This window comes from Crotalus tigris, unplaced genomic scaffold, assembly GCF_016545835.1.
Source record: "Crotalus tigris isolate CLP2741 ecotype Arizona unplaced genomic scaffold, ASM1654583v1 scf7180000024391.5723578, whole genome shotgun sequence".
Taxonomy (NCBI): domain Eukaryota; kingdom Metazoa; phylum Chordata; class Lepidosauria; order Squamata; family Viperidae; genus Crotalus; species Crotalus tigris.
In genome coordinates, this window is record NW_024100561.1 from 3,203,839 (window position 1) to 3,221,816 (window position 17,978).

General features: G+C 34.9%; 1 long non-coding RNA gene across 16 annotated transcripts in view; it reads right to left on the reverse strand.

Moving 5' to 3' along the window:
* Window positions 1-2,090: 2,090 nt before the first annotated feature.
* The window catches only part of LOC120301751, a 62,157-nt gene continuing 46,269 nt past the window's right edge, over window positions 2,091-17,978 (reverse strand). For all 16 annotated transcript variants that reach the window (XR_005555011.1, XR_005555007.1, XR_005555000.1 and 13 more), the window contains one exon: window positions 2,091-5,966. This is a non-coding gene — a long non-coding RNA (uncharacterized LOC120301751). The remainder of the gene's footprint in view (window positions 5,967-17,978) is intronic.

Sequence of the window (17,978 nt, forward strand, 5' to 3'; positions counted from 1 at the left end):
AAAATCTTGAATTTTTCCATTTAAAAATAACTTTAGCTTTAAGTTTAAACATTTGCAGAAAGTCTACCACATGCTTTTGAAAGTGCATTTGCATAAAATGGTTCACCGAAATCTGTCAACCCTTAGGACTTAAGTAATAGAATTCTTCAGTTTGTTGTGCTTTCCTTGTATTCACATATTTTTGTTTTTTTTTTAAAAAAATGAAAAAAATAGAAATAAACAAAAATGATATATAATAAACCTCAGTCTTTTGTGATAATAATTTATTAAAAACATAATGTTTCATTAACACAAATGTTCTAAACCATCATTCATGACCTTATAAAGTCAGATATTCTACCATTTTGAGTTTTATTGGTTGGGAACACCATTTCTAAAACAAATTAGGAAAAAGAATGAAAAATGAGTAACTGTTAGAAAGAAACAATGATTATATTTGATTTTTTCCCCATGCCATATAACTTAGTGTTTCTCAGCCTCAATAACTTTACTATGTGTGGACTTCAGTTTCCAGAATACACCTATTAAAATCAATACGGTTTAAGCTGGGCATCATTAACAAACTTCACTGAACAGCTTTAATCTATAAACCTCTTATGAAACAAATCAAGAAGGATCAAGCAAGTCCTTCCAATAAGATTCCTTATTCCACCTTAAACCACCACAGAAGCTTTGTCATTAGATTCAATTTAGGCTGTTTAGAAAATGTTTCCATCACTTTCATTTATTTTAAGACTTATTGCAGAATAAATTGTTTGCACTGTCAACTCCTTGCAGCCTTTCAAGGGTTCACGGTCTGGTTTTACTTATAGGCCTAAATGATTTGCATTTGATTCTCAATAACCAGCCACTTGAAAGTTTCTGGATATACCTATCATAAATATATCTATGGACAAAATTGCAACCCATATGTTATGAAATCTATACATGATTGAATATATAAACTTCTTATATAGCACTGTGAATATTGGTAACATCTTTAATTTTCAGAGAATTCAGAAAAAGTGTGGGGCTACTATTGTGAAGAAGTGGATTATTCACAACCTTTTATTATAAATCTTTACAAATACCATAGACAAATATTCTAGCAAATAAATACTTACATAAAACTTTGTCAATTGGTTAATAAAAGCCAATAGTAGAGCTCTTATTTAAAAAAACAACCAATAACAATACAAATCTGTCTCTCCATACTTAAAGAATAGGTTCAGCAACCTTATTCTTGAAAAAAGGACAATAAAATTTTCTTCTTTGTCATGATTTTTTGAGGTAGATATCTAGACTGAGAGACTGGTGGTTTCTAAGGATTCTTTTGGAATCAGCTTATTTCTCAGAGGCTGTCAATGTTTTTATTTCATTAATAATGTATTTTTTTGTTGTTGTTGTCAAAATTTATCAGTATTATGGTCCTTTTCTAAGTAGAGTTCATTAGAAATCACTTCACAACAATGCCATGTTCTGCCAGGGCTAAGCAACCCAGCCATTCACTGTCAAATGGAATTAACAGTCAGGGAAGACATGTCTTTTGGATAGAAAAATAGGTAAATTAGTTTATGGAAATCTGTTTTAAGTATCAGCATTTGTTGACATAGAAAAATGAATAGTGTGTATTCAGGCAGAGAGATTAAAGTTACTGGAAACATTTCCTAATTGTTCTTGTTAGCTAACAAGAAAGAGATGTTTGAGCAATGTCAGTTGAGGCTTGTACCTCATGTAAAATAGATATTTTGAGAAACCTTCACATGAAGTCACAATTGTTTAAAAAACACATTTTATCAGCTACAGTATATTAATGCAAGTTTCATCCATGTTAAATACTACTGTTTACCAATACTAATAAGGAAGAAATTTAACTATAAAGATTCTGACTATTACATCAGATTGTCACCTTCTGGGTTTGTAGATAGGTCTGGTTATTTTTCTCAGACTTATTTACATGCCCCTGATTCATTTTAAAAAAACAAACACACAATGCCCATGGGAAAGATCTTACATAGCTGGCACATTCTTTCTTAGAAAATAATGACCCATTGGTTAATGTCAGGAAATTTCTCCTTAGTTCCAGGTAGTTCAAAAACTCTTGACAGTTGTTTTTTTTTTTTTTTTAGTGATAGTCCACTAAATGAAATCCACCCACGGAAACAAATTTTAGAAGTAAAATGGCACATTTCCTTCCCAGATTGGAAGTAATCTGCAGCCACTTCTTTTTTGCCATGTGAACATGATCTTTGCCTTAAGCTGCTGATTGAGGATGATTGTGCCTGCTTTGCACCAACATATTAAATACTTTAATTATCATAGCATGGTTTAACACAGGCACGCCTAGCTGAGGAATTCTGGGAGTTGAAGTCCACAAGTCATAAAAGGGCCAAGTTTGAAGACCCCTGGTTTAACAGAGCCATTTGTAACAGATATTTTTTTATCTCCTCCAAAGACCTCAGACCAGTATAGATGGAGTAGTCACACTATATCTTAGGAAGCCAGATAGACCCAGAGGAAGTTAGACAAACCCAGAAGAATTAGCCCAAAGGCACTGAGTATCATAGCTGAAAGGGGTTGAACCCCAATCCAAGTATAACATTCTACCCACTATGCAACAGTGACAAAAGCAAGTTATATATTTCTACTTTTTGTAAATGTATCAGACTCCTGAGAAAACAAGGGTCAGTTATCATTCATTTACTATATCAATTTTAGTTAGAGAGGAGGGTTTTTATTTTTATATGTATTCTGTTGTGGTTTGATTTCATTTCTGTCATTTCATTAGCAGATTGCTTCAATTACTAATGAGACAATATCCATATTTTATATCCCATTTATCTAATTTAATTGGGTTTTTTCCCATAGGTCTTGTCTGGGAAGGGGTAGGTCAGTCTATTTCCAGTCCATGCAGTTTTATATGTGTTTCCTCAAAAGTCTATGCTAGCCTGCTTTCCATAATATTTGGATTCTTTTTAAAAATCGAAAATAATATTTCCAAATGTATTGCATGCAATAACTTGTAAAAATGCCATTCAAACCTTATATTTATTATATTTTCTCATTTTTTTCTGAGCAAAAAATTGCATCAAATCATTTAAGAAGAAAAAAATGATGAATATATTATATTATGTCAAGTTAGTTTTTAACAGTTCACAAAAATCAAATTTCTTAAGCATTCTTAAATTCAGATTTGTATATGCATGTGTGTGTGTATGTGTGTTTTGTGTGTGTGCATGTGTGTGTATATGGAGCTTCATGTCATTACTAACTATGGATGACTACCTGGACAAGTCCCTGCAGTTTTCTGAACAACATTTTTGGAAAAAAAAATCACTTCCTTCTTCCTAGGACTGGAAGAGACTGATTGGCCCAAAGCCACCAGGCTGCATTTGGGCCTAAGCAGGATTAGAACTAATTATGTCTATTGTTTTAAATCACTATAATGAACTGGGTCTATACATAATGCAGCTATGCAAATATTCATGCTTTTTTCTATTGAAAATCCAGTAGTATTGCTGTCTCAAGTATTTTAATGATTAAAGAAAGTGTGTTTGTGTTTCTCTGTGTATGTGTTTAAAATCAAAATCCCGAGTCAATCAATCTTTATTTTTTGTCATAGACTAGTATTTATGAGGCAATCTACCTGCAATTTTGCAGAACTATAATCCAAAAGCCTCTTAGTCATCTAAAACACTGCCAGCTCTAGACTTGCACAATGGTGCAAGAGAGTTTGAGTTTGGGTTAGCTTCCTTGCCAAGTCAGAAATATCCTTTACCACAGAACTAATAAATTTATCTCCATATCTGAGACTCTGAAGATATAAATATTAAAGCTCTAAACCAACACCAGCAGACATTAAAAAAGGGACATTGTTCTTCTCTCCCCATTCCTTTTCCAAATTTTGGAGCTCTAATATAGAAGAAAGAAGAACTTTAGAAGGAGTATTTTTTTAAAAAAATTATAAGCGAGTTCCAAAGTTGGACTATACTTTCTGATTTTGATCTCCTCAATCACCCTTGGAGACTCTATCTCTGAACCATCTGTTGGTGACCAAGATATTCTCCCTAAAGGTTTGCAAGCTTACTTAGATTTTAAACTTTTTAAAATATAGTTTTAAAAATAAAGCTCTGAATTCTTTTCTTTTTGGACAAAGCAGGAAAAAAACCCACAAGTAATAAAATGAATACTATTTATCAAACATACATCCTGCAAACTAATCCACTATATCACACATAGTTCCCATACAAAATGGAGGAAAAAAGAATTTCCCTTTTGAATGCTGCCTTTGATTTGTGCACAGCAGCCTGTTGAATTACATTGGGATCTAAGAGCTGTCATATTTTTTATTTTATTTATTTTATTTTTGGTTGTCAGCAGACTTCTGAAGTCCTAGAAACCTGTCAAATATTCTTTTCTCTTGTATTGTGAAAAGGAAATAAACCTTTGAATCTGTAATTCATCTTTGACCAGGAAACATGGGCTTGCTTATGACAATGGCTCTTTGCCTGAGTAGATCATTTTTCCTTGTAAAATATAGGACTTTTTAAATTGTGTATCAATCAAAGTAATATTACCCATGTGCCACTGGAATATATGACAAGAATATAGAGCTGGGAATATGCTTGATAGCTCAGTTTTTAAAGGCATTATGATGTATAAATAAAAGGATTTCTGGCCCCAAATTTGTCCTTTCTTAATTATTTTATGGATGATAACATAGAATTTCATAGCATAGCAAAAGATGGAAATGTGAAAACATTTGCTATATAGATTGTTTAATGTCTTTTTATGTTTTAAATTGGACTAAATTGAAAGCTATTTTATCCAGAAATCCAAGTCTATTTTTATGGCCTTGAGGTGTTTTTTTTTTTACAGCCCCAGATTGAAATAGTGTGAAATAAAACCTGGAAAAGACTGATCACTGAAGAAGGTCCAATAACAAATAGCAGTATGTTTCTTTTGAGTAACAGTTAATCTTGAGTCTCATTGAGCAGGACCTAGGACAGCTCCTAATGAAAACTCCTGGGAATCATGGCTATTTCTTAGCACAAGACCTTGGGAATAGGCTCTGGCTATTAATGAAAAAAACAAAATATATTTGAAATTAATGAGAATTTACAAGTGTCAGTTTATACCATAATCTATTATATATCATCATATCCTTGATTTTCACCTGTGTGGCTTATGCAGAGCAGAGTTCTACTGTAAATTAGCCACTTGTCTTATCTATGAAAATATTATGACAGAAATATGAAAAGAAATTACAAGAAAAAACCCATTCCATTGTGAATATGCATGGATTAGCCTGTTGTGGACTGAATACAGGATCTATTATATTAAAACCCGAAGGGAAAGTACAATCAATTGGTCCATACTATGCTCTACTTTGAACTAGATTATCTTACTGGACTTTTCTGGAAAAAAAAATCCCAGTTTGCAAATACTAAATTATATTTTTTCATCTAATAGTATTAATTGCTATGAGCCTCAAAGATTTTACAATTGGAAACAAAACAAAACAAAAACAGTAAGCTGGGAATGACCATCCATCTCAAAACCTATGTATGTACAACTGTTGGCTTTCATGATTACATGTTTTTATTATGATTTTCAGTATCAATAGGGAGTGCCTCCCCCAACAGTATTTTTGTATACAACATAAATTTTCAGAATTTTCTGGTAAAATATACAGATATATATATCTTGTATTATGTACGGCAGAGCAAACAGCTTAACTCCTATGTAAGTTGAGTCTACTGTAATTATTGCTGCATTAACTGCTAAATACCAAGTTATGTTTTAAAAGAAGAGGGCGACTTGCTGACCAATATGGACAGAGACTCTCTTCAACTATCAGGAGTAAGATTCAATTCCTAATGGTTGTAGTTTCTTTCTTTTAATACTTCTGCTGGGCATCTCTGCAACCTTGGAAGACTGTTATACTTGAGGTCCATTATGAGAGAGCCAAGAAATATGGGTGGAGCCTGTAGAATGCAAGGGAATAGAATGTTAAAAGAAAATGTTGTAGCTCAAGATATTATTAAGGTAAATACCAAGAACTAGAGTCTAAAATCTTGTCAATTTTTTGAAATTTCATCCAAATTTCCAGACTTCTGGGAGTACCAGTGAATAAAATATCACTAGGATATTTAATCAACAAAAAGACCATAACTGCAAGCAATCATAAAATGAAGAACATGCATGTACAAATTTATTCCTTAATGACTGTCAGCCAAGTGGGTGATCTGTCTCCATTAACAAGTGGTTTGCTTTAAAAATGGATGCTGCGTTAAATAAAAGCTCAGTGAGATTAGACTGCTGCCAACTCATTCACACATGCAAACCAACTTAATGTGATAGCCAACAACTAATAGCCATGTATATGAGCCAACCACTGGAAACATGAGTAATGAGATAACTAAATTTAGTGACTAACACGTATGCAACAGCTGCCTCTCTTATCTTTATTCCCTGAAAGAGATATAAAGTCTTGCTTTTCCCTTAAGAGCTATCTCTCAAGTTATGGGCCAATCTCTCCAATTGCCTTTAATTTGAGAGTCAGACAAGCTACAGACAACAGAGCAATGAAAGCTGCACATCATATATAAAAGAATTATGTCTAATTGACTCAGTTAATGCACTGTATCTGCTGAAGTGATATTAAAGGTAATTCAGCACATCATGTCTCGAAACTAGATACCAAGAGGAAACAATGAGCAAACTGAAACTTATTGTGGGAAAAAAATTGAGAAAATCCTCGCATTCCTTAGTGTGTTCACATGAAATGGCTAAGACTCTTGTAAATCACTTTAGTGACTTTGGGAAAAAAAACATTAATACAGGAAGGATACTATAAAAAAAATAGTGTGGCAAAGAAGAAGGAAGAACATTGAATTCCAGATAAAGTCATGGATCATTTCAATGTTGCCTATAGAAAACCATGCTGGTGTAACTATCTGCTTAAAAACTTAGGCAAAAATATGATTACTGGCTGGGGAAAAAAGGAGTTATACTGCATGGTATATAAAAGACACCAGGTTGGGGAAAACCAAATTAAGTAATAAAATACATATACAGAGGTGGAAACACAAGAAACAACACCATGTAGTATGGAATGCCGAAATCCAGGTCTAAATCAGATGGGAAAAGAAGATTCTTTGTTTGAAACATAAATTGTATCTTTTCCTTCCAAATAATTCAGATAATTTTTAGTCTCCAATATATGATTTTTCAGATAATTGTTCTGAAGGTAAAATGGAATGATTATTGCACCCCTAACCCTCACAGGAAAAGGATAAGGTAATAATTGGGTAGATAATTTGTGTAGAATTTTGAGATGCTTTTATTTATTTGCCAATGTTCACTCATGGATGCCTTACAGTTACAATGGTTGCTTTTCTTAATCTCTGCATAAGATTGATAAGGAATAGAAATACAAATAATATAAATTGAACAATCAAATACAGCCTTCTCTATTCTGATGCCTCCAGATTGCTGGTCTATAATCCCAATAGTTTCCAATCAACTTGAAATCTGTCATCCAGTATGTCCAGAAAACAGCAGGTTATGGAATGCTGATCTAACACATATGTAATGTGAATAGTTATCTTTAATGGATATCTTTTATCCATTATTAGTCTAGCCAAAGCTAAATAACCACTGTATCCACAATATACATTCAGACAAGTCATGGAATATGATATTCTGGTGCATGTATGTGAGTACAACCATTTACCCTTCCCAAACGTTTCACTGCATATGCAGTTATATATCCCAAATGCACTTTTCCAAATTGGGTGTTATATTCATTACTTGAAATATTGCAAACAATATGTATATATCAAACAAGTCTACACAAATATGCATTAGGTTACCAGAAGAATTTGAGTTAGTATAATATTCAAACCTGTGATATTTATCAGCCCTTTAACAACAAAAAAAATATACTGATCGAGTACTCACCATGTATTTTAAGTCACTAGGAATTCATCTCAGTTTCAAAAAGTTGTAAAAACTAACTCAAAATTCCTTGTAAAAATAATCCTTGTTACTACATCACATCTGTTTATGAACCCAGGAATTATGATCTAACTTATAAACTTATTGTCAGTATGACAATAACAGTTATACAATAAAGAGCATTTTGACCAGAAATCAAACGGGAAGTTTCTTTAAAAAAAAAGTGGAGGTTTAAAAAATGGCAAAGCTTTATGTATATATGTCAAACTGTTTTAAGGAACCAGAGACAGGCAAGTAAAATGGAAGTTAGCAATTTCATCATCTCATCTTGAAAAAGTCGATTCTGTCACTGATAAAGACAAGCATTGTAAAAATTGTCAAAGTTAATGCAGCCTGGTATTAACATTGAACAGCTGTGCCCTTGGGGTAAGGGATCAGATTTGTCTTGCATGACCATCATCTACCCTTACACACTCTTCTTTTTAAAAGTGTGTTGGTTAAATTGAATGTGAAGATTTGTAAAGCTAGCAACTCAACATGCCTCTAACATTAACCAAGGATCTTTCAGTGGGAAGGAAAATAATTATATTGGCTGAAGGCCAAACGAGGACATGGCATGATCTATTGGTAATAATACATATGGGATGAGACAAAACCTCTTTTCCTCTCTCTCAGAACCATGCCGGGAAATTCAAACAGACTGAGCACAGTTCGCACTTAGACTTAAGGAATCAAACATACTTCAGACTACGGATATACAATTTCCCAGTTGTGAAAAGAATCCAACATTAAGCACTTTTAAGTCTCACTAATTCTGACACAAGTATTAAACATGTCCTTCAGTTTATTTCTTTGCAAGTAATTGGACTAAAAGCTACTTAGCTCACAAAGGCTCAGAACGTGATATAGGGTTAATTCGGCTATTTCTTAACATACTAATTAAGGCTGTGTGTTTGTGTTGCACGCATATACTTGGCAGCAAGACCCATTGAACACCTTTGCACTGATTTTTAAGAAGGCATGCTTAGAATAGATCTGCTATGTGTTTAATAAAGTTAAAAAGAAAGACTATTGACACATATCAAGTCCATTTAAAATAACTTTAGGATGACTGAAAGTTAAACAAAGAATAGGTAAAATAGTAAAATGAGGGGGGCTTCCTCTTTATACTGAGATAACTGTAGGAGAAAGTTAATGGAATGTTCTAAGAAAAAAATTATCTTTCCAGTTTTTTTCTATCTTATGCTACATTTTATGTTTGGGGTTGCCCCCCCCCCCTTTGTAATGGTGATGCTTGGTAATATGCAGACATATTTACATTTCTATTCTCTGTTTCTGTTGATTATTTTCTTATTATTCTTTTTCTGCAGTACCTTTGAGGACTTTCTGGGTTCTGAATTAAAGCTGTTTTTATTTAGCCATGTGTGCTTATAGCCCCACCAAATGAATGAGGTTCATCTAGGATTTCTGAGCCATACATACCACATAGAGAGGAAAGAGGAGTTACCATTTCTGATAGTTTCTCCACATTTTGGAAAAAAAAAAAAAAACAATTCCCAAACATAGAAAATTGGATGTCACAAAGAAGAGTTGCAGCCGATTTTTTTCCCTTGTGTCATCATTTTATTTGTGTAGGAAATTTCTTTCATGGCAAGCATTTGACCATACAGTTCCCCACTTGCAGTTTGAAATGGTAGACTTCAGGGCACAGGCCATTTATTGGTGTTTTTTTCTGAGCTAGACCTCAGGCACAAGAGACCAAACATATGTGAGCAAGTCTGTGTTTCCTTCCTCTTCTCTTAATGGCAGGAATTACAGGAACATTTGCAGCTGAAATGCTGTAATATCTACCATATGTGGCCTTAGTTGCTTCTTTTTGATTATTACAGATCATGCTCACCATGTCAAAATTATGATTGCAGCTAATCCTCATCCCACTTGTCATCTTTCATTTGCATGAAATGTACCATGTGACACACGAAGCTGGACAAGATCCACTGGAATCCACGGGACACATGTTAAGTCCTGATTAACTTTAGTTCCCATCATATATTTTCAAAGGTTTGTATATGCACAGTGACATTTTTGTCTCCTAATACTGCTGAACATGTGGACAGAATTTAGTTAAAATTAAACTGTCTGATTACATTCTGTGAGTGAGTGAGTGAGTTGAGAATTAATTACATGCACAAGTCTTGCAGTCCCCTGAGTTTTGGGAGAATAAAGAGAGACCTTATTTCACACTGTATTTAAGGTGTGATTGCCAATGGTGTGAAACATCAAGGGAGATGTCATATAGGTTTGGTCCTGAGTGTGCTGCTCTTCAACATCTTCATGACTTGGATGAAATGGCAAAAAAAAAAAAAAAATGCTGATTAAATTTGCCAGGAAAAAAGAAAACTGGATGGAATCACTAATAATATGGAAAATAGAAACAGTTTACAATCATTGCAACATAATAGTTAGGAAATGGTGTGTGTGGGGGGAAACAATGAAATTTTATAGGGAGAAATGCAAAGTTTTCCATTTAAGGGAAAAAAAGAGTAAAATACATTGTTATAAAATGGGACTAGCTGGCTTAACAATAGTATGGATGAAAAGAATTTGTAAATATAACTACTTCACGAACATGAATCTCCAGTATAATTTAATTGCTAAAAACGCAAATGCAGTTTTGCTGCAGCAGCATAAGGAGAGTTTCCAAATCAAGCTCCACTATGCCAGCAATGTTTAGTTGGGCAGATCCAATGAAGTGATGTATTCTGATTTGGGCACTATATGAAAAAAAGATTCTGAACTGGCAGAGATATCACCAATAAGGATAATTAGGAACTGGAAACTAAGCCTACAAAAAATAATTGAAGAGACTGCTCATGTCTTGAGAAAATACAACCAAGAGGCTGGAAATAAGTTCCTAGAAAAACATCATGCAACAGAATATCAAGACCTGCTTTCTATCATCTTGAGCATAGGACTTAGAATTATGCATTTGAACTATATTCTATGAGCAATCTACCTAACAGTAAAAGCAGTTCAACAATGGAATTGTGTAGCAAGAGAATGAGTTCCCTTTCCTTGTGGGTGTTCAAATGGAGACTGGACATCCATCACCTGAGGATACTTTAGCTTAAGCCCTGTATTGAGTGGATGGCCTTAACATCCCCTTTCAGAGCTAAGTTTTCCAAATCTCTCTTCCCAAGCTCATGGAAACTTTTGCAGCCCTGACAACCGAGTTCAGATGTTAGGAAGGCAAAAAAGGGAGCAGATTATTTTGGGAGTGAGCCAGGAACAACTATTAATTGAGTTATAATACTACACTATGTCTGAAGAAAACATAGAGAAAGTATAAGGCTGTAACCAGATGCCCAAAAGTTCTTACCACAGATATGTGATAAATACTTGGGCAGATAGTTATTTAAAGCCCACCAGACTTTGTGGCCAAGCAATTTTACACTGGATTTGAAACAGTTACTATGTCCCAGTCTACCTCTTCTAGCCTCTTAAACTATCCTTGATTAATGGTGAAATATGTTCTAGACCTCAAATAAAGTGTGTGTGTGTGCATATGTGAATCTTTTCCACAACTGATTGTCAGCTCCAGGTGACAAGAGACCTTATTATTAAAGCTGAAAAAAGTTTTGTCCCAGAGCATAAACCAAATCAGTCTATTGTGAGGACCCACACAACCTTTGTTTCTTTTTTTAATCTATGGCGCTTGATGGCATATTCATTTTTATTAATTGCACAGGGCTTTCAGTGTGTCTTCTCCATCTGACTTCTCTTGTCAGGGGAAGATCTAATTGGATTTTTAATCCTTAGCCACTCATGCAATGCACTTCATAGACCCCTGAGACGAAAACTGAAAAGTTCTTTCGACTGCCTCATTATGCCGACACAATTTTTTTCCTGTAACCTGAATCATTTGGAAAATAATGGAACAATGTATAGATGTTGTATGAAAACAATGTGCACCTTTCTTTAAACCCATTCCAATACCTGAGCTTTGATGAAGCTCTCAAATAATGGACTGCCAAGGGCTATACATTCCCCTAATTTCTATGGCTCAATGCAGATCTTGTCTCTTCTGTTTGTTTCGGCTAATTGCTTCAAGTCCTAATAAGTTAGTGATGATGTATGTTGAGCTCAGGGACCCCGGCCAACAAAAATATTATGTCACACCAAAATTGGGGTTAAAAAAAAAAACCTCACTGCAAAAGATTTTGATTGTGTCACTCAAAATGCCCTGGTTTCTTCTGCTGAATCTGGTAATTGAAAGGAGATCATTGGAGAAGATAATGGATGGTTAAGTTACACACACAAATTTTCTCCTGAGCTGGAATGCTCAGGCTACATTCTGCTGCTGTCAGGGTATTGCAGCCCATGAGAAAATGGCCTGATATACCGTTTCTACTTTTAAAAAAAATCATGTGCCAGGAAAGTATTTATTATTTAAAGGAGTTTTAGGTTTTGTTTTTTCAATAAATGGATCACCTGGAGTAGCTTATGAAGGTATTAAAAAATTAAATTGATCATTAAAGCACATTTGAAGCATAGAAACATCTAGGCATAGCAGCTATGTCAACCACACCAAAGAGGTAAAACGAGCAAATCCCCCAGCAATAAAGGAGACAAATTCTTATTTAAAAAGTTCTGCCCATAGAACTGGGATAACAATAGCAATAGCAATAGCACTCAGACTTATATACTACTTCATAGTGCTTTACAGCCCTCTCTAAGCAGTTTACAGAGTCAATATATTGCCCCCAACAATCTGGGTCCTCATTTTACCAACCTTGAATGGAAGGCTGAGTCAACCTTGAACCAGTGAGACTCAAACTGCCTAACTGCTTTCAACCAGCAGTCAGCAGAATTAGCATGCAATACTGCATTCTAACCACTGCACCACCACGGCTCCTTTACTAAGGGGATAAGGGGAATAATGGATTATCTTAATCAACTATAATGTTATTTTTGTGTTCCAAGGTTGGAACTATCCCAGATAAAGTTTGCCTCTGAATTCAAGCATAAGAGCAACTGTATACACAAAAGGAATGTGTTCACATCACCACTACATCCAGGGCAGTTGGAGGGGGTGTCAGAAAGTCAAAATGGCAGCCATGACTGTGCACTTACCTTTCCATCTTTTTAACAAGCCTCAATCCATGTTGAGACAGCATTTCAGTCACCTGATCAGAGTCACCATCTCAACTTTGTTGACTCCTCCCACAACTGACCTGGAAAAGTGGAATATACTGCACCAGATAATAAGAAACAAATGAAAAGAATTTGATAACCGTACTGCCTTCTCTAGACATAAATGTCATGGTTAATTACATAAATATAATTTTCTAAATGCAATACTTTGACTGGAAGCAGGGGCTAAGTAAACCTGAATCCAATCTCGGAATAAATACTTTTACCTATGGTTGAAACTATATCACAACCTTCATGGACTGACCTACCTAATATTGGTAGACAACTAAAATCTTGCTGGGAAACAGTGATCCAAAAGAAAGTGACCCTTTATGCTTTCTCCAATGATGCCATTTTAATCTTAGAGTCAGGCCAAGCTAGATCAGGATCCTAGAGCAAAGGATCTTAGATATGGAAAGTCAAACAGAAATGCTTTGTTTTCTCTCATAATATAATTGCAAATAACCAAATTATAGTGTCCAAACCAGTCTCATATTTATTTATATTTATAACATATCACAGTTTAGAAGAGTCTTATTTCTAGCTCAATTTAAAGTTCTTCCCATAGTTATCCTCAAAGGGAAATAAAGGAAAATGCCATAGGAAACCCCATACTGTCCCTGTGATATGAGTACCATAGAAACCACAGCCCATCTTCTCCTGAATTGCCAATTCTACAGGGATATCGGCCGCCAGCTGATTACCCCTCTCTTATTTAAATTTCCAGGGCACTATGATAGCTTTTATTTGCATTATCACTTAAATAATCAAGATAGATTTATTTCTCCAGAGCAGGGGTCCCCTACCCGTGGGTCATGGTCCACTACCGGGCCATGTCTACATGGCCACTGGGCCACTTGAAGGGATGACCAGTGCACATGCACATACATGTGCACTCCCCCCCCACACACTTGCGCTAGCACCACCCTGAGCATCCCGCCACCCAGTCCCGAGCATCCCACCGGCACTAGTGCCACCCTGAGCATCCCACCAGTGCTAGTGCCACCCCACCTTTGAGTGTCCTGCTGGCACTAGTGCTGCCCCGCCCCAAGCATCCACCAGCACTAGCGCCAACCAAGCATCCTGCCAGTGTTAGTGCTGCCCCACCCCCAAGCGTCCTACCAGCACTAGCAACACTCCAAGCATCCTGCCGGTGCTAGCACCGCCTCATTTGCAGCACTAGCACCCATGCAGCAACATTTGCATGTATGCATGAGGACATGTGTGGCCATTTGCATGTGTGCATGTATTTGCATACGGCCCATTTGAGCGTGTGTGCATGGAGCTCATTTTTGCACATGCAGGCATGTGGGGCCCATTTATGCACACGCACAAGGTGTGTGGTGCCTGCCTCCTTTTCCGGGCTGCCAAACCAAAAAGGTTGGAGACCTCTGCTCTAGAAATAGTTGCTAATGGTTGCAAATAGTTGCTGATAGTTCTTGTGTTAGGGCATAGTTTTGTGTTATTCATTTCATTGATTATAGTCTTATCGGTCAATGAAATAAAGTTCTGTCTGTCTGTCTACATAAACATATGGATTAATTATATTTATATATAGGGGAATATATATTTATGCGAGTTTTTTTACAAAATTCTGGATTAGATCATGATTCGTGGATTCTGAGTTATTTACTTTTGTGGCAAATGGATAGATTTATATTTTAATGTTTTTACTACAAGATTTCTCATCATCATCATCATCACCATCATCATCGTTATCCTCATCCTGTCATATAACTCTGACATGCAAGCACAACCATAATTTTGTTATTTAATGGCTTTTTATATCTCTAGCATAGCTGCAATTGTTTTTAACATGAGAAAGATGATGGGCAAAATCCACCAATAAGTCCTTGTGAGTAAACTGGTTAAATCAATGGGAACTACCCAAAATCTATGTTGTGCCTTGTGCAATCTGCCTACTTTTCATGTGGATTCTCATAACTCATGCCTGAGGTTTATCCTGAAACAAAACATTATGTAGATAATATACCTCCATGTCACTTACTCCTGTTTCACAACAGATAAATGGCATTTATTTTGTCCATTATTTTTATAACATTGTACTCAATATGTATGGCACAATGCTTAAGCACAGGTTGGCAGTATAATATGCTATCAAAAGAAGATATAAAAAAGAAATACAGACTATATAACAAGAGCATGAACTCTCTGGGCGGTTGGTTTCTTTCTTGATTTTATACCATAATTTAACCCATACAGTAGACTTTACTTTTAATCTTTTGTTTCAGCTATGTCAAAGCATTCTTTTTTCTCCAGGGGAAAATGAGTGATGAATTATTTATGAGCAGCTATTATTTATTATTATTAATGCAAAGCATGGATTATCCTGCCTGATAAATAGACAAAGTTAATCACCCTTAACCTATAATATCTGTAGGGGCACTCTGTGATGGGCCAAAAGTTAGTTATATTTATTATTGTCAACAAATACATAAGCAGGAAGGACCATCATGTTGGATTTACAGATTCACCTGCCATCACTTTAGGTGAAGAAGTAGCAGTTTTTGACAGGGTGGGCTCCGTTAAGACAGTTAACATGCAGGTAATGTGGCATGGTTCAGGAGATACAGCTATATCATGCATTGGATCTATCAAATTTCAAGGGCTTTCAAATTCTGATTTGGTTTGGTTTTGCCTTTTCATTTTTCTGAAGCAGAAGAAATAATTACACAAGTATATTTAAGCTACAATTAAAAATTGAACTGCAATTAAATAAGTACCTGCATTAGGAAAAAGCTAAGAATAAAACTAGGATATGTTGTATGTTCTTTTCTGAATTTTCATTTTTGAATTGGTTTAATCATTTTAAATTTGTTTTATCTTGTTATTTTAAGATACTTCAAAGGATTTTAGTATTAGAATAAAGACAACAAAAATAAATGTTTTGAGTCTTTCTTTTTTAATTTACAGCGACAAACCTTCTGGAAGAATGTTCCAACTAAAAAAAATTCCCCTTAAGGGGGGATAATATTTTTCTCATGGTAGTTTGCCTTTAATATTTGTTTTCTGACTCCTGAGGGCCACAGGGACAGGTTAATGATAAAAAGTTGACAGAAAGTGGAATTTTATTAGCTTGTTAAAGTGAAGAGTTAGCTTCCATTTTGTTTACATAACCATGGTAATCCTATTTTAGGGCTTAAACAACAATTTCTACATTATTTCCTGCTTTTATATGGCACATTTTTTCAACAATCAGAATCAATAGGGCTGGAGGTCCATGGAAAAGATTCACAGTCCCCATACATACATTCATTATTCCCATAAGGCTAAACCAATTAGTTCCTTCCATTTTGTCCTCTATGTGTACATTTAAAAAGTATTACTTGAACATATTATTTTTGTTATCTAGGTACAACATATTGCTGAATTATCAAGGAGTGGCTGGACAGCTGTTGTATCTCTCTATAAAGCTCAGGGCAAACTTGTAGATAAAGGCAGGAGAAACCCAAAGTTTAGAAACAAAATAAACACTGATGGATAATGATCACAAAATGATCAAAAGAAGGATGTAAAAGGAAATGCTCCCCAGGTCAATATATAGAAGGTAGTATTCAATGGCATTAAAGATACATAATTCATAAAAGGTAATCTGGTAAGGAAAACAGCACAAACTATTTAAAAATATACATCCTAGATACTTACTGTACCATCTGCAAAGGATGATTATGAGAAATCTACCACGTTCTTACAAACCCGGAAGGACAAGCAAAATTTATTATAATTTTGGATAGAATAATCAAAAAGCAGTTGAACAGCAAATAAGTGCATCATAACCAATCAATTCATTAAGACTATACACATTCAAATGTTTTAATAGGTACTATTGCTCAAGGGTTCAGTGAAAAGTAATGCTGCAAGTGCTTATTATGGTTGGACCAAAAACTATAAATATGGTGAATTTAGAAAGACGTGGAAAGAACCATCAAGACCTGGTTACAGAGATAAAGCATGAAATTCTTTATAAAAGAACTTTATAGTTCTTTTCTATTGTTTCTTGAAAATAATAGGTTAATAAACAAAATATGCAGCTATTGAATGATATTGAAGGTAGCGTGGATTGAATTTCTTGCAATATTTCATTTCATTTTTAAATACAAATTATTTAGTCCCTGTTTTGACTCAGTTTTTTTTCAACAAGGGGCTTTGTATTTAACATGGTAGATATAAAAAACAAGATCACAGACTGATATTGATTAGAGACATGGACAGAGAATTCCTTCAGATTAACTATGTAAAATTATATTATATTGAAGAAACCTGCACATGGCCAAACCTAATAGCTGAAGTACCAGAGGACTGGCACATGGCAAATTATTTAACTTGAAATTCTGCCCCAAATCAGGAGAAAGGGATGTTCTACAAAAGATTTATGGAGAGGCCAATAGGTTTTTCCTATGAAAACTGGTTTTTGATAGGTGATTGGAACAGAGTAATTTTTCCATTTTACTTCAGATTGTTAATTACTTCTCATTTTGAAGGGCTAACAGAATGAACTCTTGTTGAAACTGGTGGTTGCCTAATTTAGATAACACCCCATTTCAAGATAGGAAATTGTATTTATCCATGAATGTAGCTTCTGAGATTTCAATGAGAAAAGACCTTGCCCCTTTTTCAGTTCACATACCTCTGCTGAAATGCTTTCCATTGGAAGCAAGAGGAAACATTCAGTTCAAACATTCATTATTCTGCAAAGGCGGAGCATCAGCTTAGAGTACAGTAATCCATCAACTTCATGTGATCAGCATTTAGTCATGTGATCAGCTTATTCAACTTTCTGCCAGCTTCCCCATTGACTTTGCTTGCCAGAGGGCCAGCAGTGA